Source organism: Octodon degus, unplaced genomic scaffold (assembly GCF_000260255.1).
Source record: "Octodon degus isolate 3935 unplaced genomic scaffold, OctDeg1.0 scaffold00090, whole genome shotgun sequence".
Taxonomy (NCBI): Eukaryota; Metazoa; Chordata; class Mammalia; order Rodentia; family Octodontidae; genus Octodon; species Octodon degus.
The window spans coordinates 5,550,178-5,555,970 of NW_004524666.1; positions in this window are offsets into that span (position 1 = coordinate 5,550,178).

Here is a 5,793-nt window from a genome sequence, read left to right on the forward strand (position 1 = left end):
GAATTTGTAGGGCTCCTACCTCAAGTGAGATTGCAGGATTGTGCCACTATGCTCAGATTAAAATTTTAATGTAACATTTTAAAGAAAATTCTTTGTATAGAAAATAGTGAAGTTTTGTTAATAACAGATGACTGCTTAATCAGAAGCCTTGAAATTCTGATTACTAACTACTGGTATGTTAATGTAGTAAAATCACTTGCCTTTCCTGGGGCTGAGATTCTTCACTTATAATAGGAAAATTGAATTTAGTCTTCATCATAAGATTTATTCTAGTCTTCAACTCCTATGAATTACATATTTGAGTTTATGATTTTTACAGGAAAGTTTATCACATTATAAGTACATTAAACAACAGTGTCTGAGTCATAAAGAGATTTGGTCCTAGTGATAAGTTACTTCTACCCTTTTCAATGGAGGTGTTTCTTTGGAAAAAGTAGAGTCATCAAAGTCATAAGCTAAGCTGGCAAGGATAGAGGTTGCAAACTCCTAAGTGGAAACCTTGTACATCTTGGATGATTGCAAAAGGAAGAAGAAAACTTCAAAAGTCTGCATTTGATTTAGATTTATACCAAAGGAATAGATCATGTAAATGACCTTTTGAGGGATCTCTTAAGATGTATCTACTTGTGTCTTTATGCTTGGTCACTATTTTACTAATTCAGCCTAGGATCATAAAATAAACTAGTCTTAAACTCCTATGAATTGATATAGCCCAGATACTCCTTTTGCAGCCCAGGTGATATTGGTAGTGGTAAAAATTCAGAAATAAAAATTACCAAGCGTGGTGGCACATGCTTGTAATCTTAACACTCAGGAAGATGAATCAGGAGGCTTGCAAGTTTGTGTCTAGCCTTGGCTACAGATTAAGATCCTGTTTTGAAAAATCAAAATCAGAACCATCCATGATGGCATGTTAGTGTAATCCCAGCTACTTGGGAGCTGAAGGTGAGAGAATTGGGAGTTTGAGCCAACCTGAACAACATGGTGAGATCTTGTCTCAAAGAAAAAAAAAATTAGAAATTTCTGTGTAGCTTCTATTAATCATAATGTATCATTTGCCTGTATAAAATAGTATACTGAACTCTTTCTATGTTTTATCTTTTTTTTTTTTGAGACAGGGTCCTGCTATGCAGTTTAGGCTGGCCCTGTGCTTACTTTTGTAGCCCCCAGGCTGGACCTGAGCTCACAGTGGTCCTCCTGTCTCAACTTCCAAGTGCTGAGATTACAGATGTGCACAGCCACGCCTGGTTCCACTGAATTTTTTTTTGTAAGACTCACACAGTTTATTCAGCCCTTCCTTTGTAGCCAAATATCTGAAATCTGTTCCTGGTTCAGCCTTTTTCCAGCTGTATTACCTTAAGTAAATCGCACAACTTTGGAGTTCACTTCCCTCAACTTTGAAAAATGAGGCAATAGAGGGTAAAAGATTCTTACTACTGTGTTCTCTTTCCAGATTTTATGTTCTATGCATAGATTCCAACTTGTTTGGGGAGCTTGAAAGACATTAGCTCAGATAATATCAACTCCAGCATTTCTGTGCCAGATAATCCTGAGCAATAAAAATCCTTTCCAGTGAAAGCCAGTCTTTCTAAGGGGGGGGGGGGTTCATAGAGATCAGTCTTAGGTGTGTTCTAGCAGCAGATTCTTCTATTCAACTACAAGAGTAATCTAGGAAATACCTGTATGGAGTGAGGAAGTGAGGCAGAAAAGGGAAGCCAGCCATAAAGGTAGAGTTGTGTGAGTTTCCACTAATGGTAAATGGAGGTTAATCCACTTGGAAATTTTTGGATGTCACAGTAGAAACCCAGAGCCCTGCCATTATCCTAAAGGGAATTATAACACCAAATTCTGCCAGCCGTTGGCTATTCCTAAGGGACACTATTTTGCTGAATTTTTTTGCTTTAGTTACTGTGGGCTTCTATTAACCAGAAGTATCCAGGTGGCTAAGGTCTAAATGTTGTGGGAGGCTATCAGATAATGAGGGGACGTGGGCCTGGCACAGACAACAGTTACTATAATCTAGTTATAGCAGTACAGCTGGCATAGTATGTTCAAACTACACTTCAGGGCACCAAGTAAGGGCAGGTATGCATTACCTTCTAGAAAGAAGCAGAACTAAGAGATGCTGAAAAGAGACTCCAGGAATCAAAGAGCAATTCTGTGTCACTGCAGTGTTTTTTGTTGACCTCTAAATACAATGGCATGTAATAGCCAGGGAGGAGTAGGCTTTTGTGTGTCTATTACAAATCTGGGAGGCTGGCTGTACACATTGCAAAAAGGCATGTGGATAGTCCACATGTAGTCAGTAGGTAGCAAACTTGCAGGGCCTAATTTCTGGCTACTCCAGTGACGGTACTTTAAAGAGAGTAGGATCTATGAGGATTCTGCCTGCTTTTTGCAAATAGTGAAACTACATGAGAATGACTTTATTTTGTTGAAACTTAAGCAAATTCTCTGATGTGTTGTTGTGATGATAGGAGATATAAATTTTTTAAAAATCAGTTCCTCTGCATAATCAGCTCAGTGATCAGCAGCATCTCTGATAGATTTCAAAACACTCAGGCTTTGATATAGAATGTTTGACGTTAAATTTTGTTCTTTTAGCATCAGTAAAATTTTGTGAAAACTCTTATTGTTCTGTAGGTGAATTTGGCTTTTCAAAAATCAATCTTTCTACCAATTGCTCTTCAGGCAGTTGAAAATATGTGTTATATTAGAATATCTTACTATTTCGTATTTTTGTAATAGTTCAGATTTTATTTTTAGTATTTATATCAGAACTAAGAGTTAAGTGTTTGGAGATGGTTTCCATATTGTGGATATCCAAAAGCTGTCAGAAAACTTTGATAACCCATGTATTTGTGATTATTAAAAAACACAAAAAATATTAATGATATGACCTGGTGAGTCAGTGTCTTTGAGTTAGCCACATTGCAAAATAACATTATAGATAAGGGACCATCACTTTATTACCGTTAATTGAGTAATCTTCTTACTACAAAATAATTGATATCCAAGTGGGGATAATGGGAAATCCCACAATCATTTTTTTTATGCCTCTATGCCCATGAAAGGCAACTAAGTAATTGAGTGGGTAGTCTCTCAGAGTAGCTTTTGTTTTGGAAAGGATGCTGTGAATCAATCTTAATCTAGTCCATAGTTTCATGGACTTTTAAAAAATATGTGAAAAGGTCATATAGTCTTAATTTTTCTCATGAAGTGTTGTTTAAATATTCAAGTAAAAATCACATTGGAAAAGAAACTTATTTTTTTCTGCATTCAGAAATTAAAATTTGGTAGGGTGGCAGTAAATTTCAGCATCTTACGGTATCTTACTCAACTACCCTAGTAGTCATTGCAGTTTATGAACCACAGATCTAGCCCAATTGGGGTTGGGAAATTGAAATCTTGAGAGGGACTTCTCAGAGGTACCTAGTAGTAGAGCTAGGACCAGAACACAGGTTTCTGGAATGTGTGTGTTTCTTTTATGTTTGTACTTTCTATAAATATGTGAAGACATATCCCAAATGTATCTTTTATACATAATGATAAGTCATTATAAAGTTCAGCAAATGTTTAAGTTTTGAGAGATTATTATAGTAAAAGATACAATGCCATCAGTTTCCTTCAAAATACTTCCCTTCAGCGCATTTATTAATTATTCTTCCCACTTACTGGAATAGTTCTCTGTTGAGAAGGTCTTTAGTGGATACCTTGATGTCCTGAATCAGTTCACAGTATTTTATCTTTCATGATCATTTTGACTTTGGAAAAGGGCAAGAAGTTAGATGGTGCCAAATCTGGTGAGTAAGGTGGGAGGAGGACACAGCCATAATGTTTTTTACAGTATTGGCAGTATTCACTATTTTTTTGATCACACCTCCTAAAGACACTCACAAAAGAACTGCTCCAGAAAGTGGGAGGAATGATAAGTGTTTCTAAAGTAAGGGGAAATATTGTGAGAAGCATTATTGGTAATATGTTTTTTACTCTATAATTTTTAAAAACATATACCATAGTTTTTGATCAGCCTATATAATCATTTACTGTGTAGTCAAATGTAGAAGATATATAAAGAATCAATAAAAAAAGACTCAAGGGCCGGGGAGACGGCTCAGTAGAATAAGCGCTACCCTGGCATGCGCAAGGCCTGAGTTCAATCCCCGGTTCCAAAAAAAAAATAAAAATAAAAATAAAAAAAATAAAAAAGACTCAATCCTTGCATAAAATATGTAAATAAACTTAAACAGACTAGAATAAGAATACTTTTGAGAGGCTGGGCTTCATCTCCTAAAAGATCATAAAGCAAAACAAGACCAAAGGTACAGGTATGAGTGGATTCCTAAGAAGACTCAGTTATGAAGGTCCATGATTTGTCATACATGCTTTTACTCTGATCACTTCCATATTTCCACATTTGCTGTTCACATTTGACAAGTTTGCTGCAAATAACTTCCTCCTGTAGCTTTTCACATGCAATCTCCTGTGTTCCAGCTAGTGAATATGCTACCTATAAGGAGCTACATAGTTGATGACTATCTGGGCTGGTGAGTTTGTGTGATGAATACATGAGCCTAGGGAAGCTGTAATTGCCGTCCTCATTCCTGTGTGTGGTTTGTCAGCATTGCACACCACAAAAATTGCTTCCTTCTTCATAAACTGCATTTCTAACAAGGTGAGTCTTCCTGCAGATGTTCAGGTTGGGCTCTGCAGGCACCCCTGAGGGAACTGTGAACTCAGAACAGCACTATGCCTCTATTGTGGAGTGATTTACAGGAAGTTACTGTGCATGGACGGTGGTCAGTATCATCATTGCTTTGGGAAAGAAATAGCATGAGTTTAAAACCTGGTTTAAAACAAGGCTGCAGGAACCTCTCTGACTCCCAGTGATCCTCTAAACCTCCCACAGAATGCAGTGGGACCTTCTTTAAAGGAGACAAAAGATGAGATGGGGATTGATTTTTTTACATTGATTAAAAACTGAACTCAGGAACAATTGCTCACTTTTACTTCCTGTTTTTGCTCCTTCTTATGTAACTGTCTATTAATCAATTAAGGATTTCAGGGGTCTTACCAGAGAATGTGAAATAACTTAACAGCAGCATGATTTATACAGGTAGTAAAATAAGAAAAAACCCACAAAGGTGTAATTCAAGTGGCTAAACCTGGCTGGGGAGATAACTCAGTGGCATAAATGCCTGTCTAGTAAGTACAAGGTTCTGAGTTCGATCCCTGGTATCCTAAAATAAATAAATAAGGCTCAACCTGATGATCATAATGGGCTGTCCTCACTAGAAGGATTCAGACTCAAATTGGGCTATTTGCACACACTCTGGATGAAATGGGAAATGTTCTAAATTACAATTTCCTTATTAAGGTAAATACAAACAAGGCTGTGTAATGTAGAAACATGTGCAAATTTAATTAAATGGCAATTTAAAATTGAAGTGACTTATAGAACATATTGAAATACCAGAATTTGTAAGGTAAGATTGCCGTTGGAATTATGAAGTGCTTTGAGCTCTGAATAGAAACATTGTGCTATAAATACAGGGAGAAGTGAAGAAGAAAAAAGGCTGAAAAGGATAAATCTTGTAATTTGCCTTTCATGTCCAGGAAAGGTGGATGAAGCTCCACTTCCCACACCAGTCTTAAACATAGGATAACTCTACATACACCCATGTACTCACAGCTGACTCCTATGGGGACCTTCTCCCTCCCTTCCTCATGTCTTTCTTTTTCATTTTCTTTGTTTGGCTGTATTGGTTCTGTTCTTTTCAAACTCATACTCTA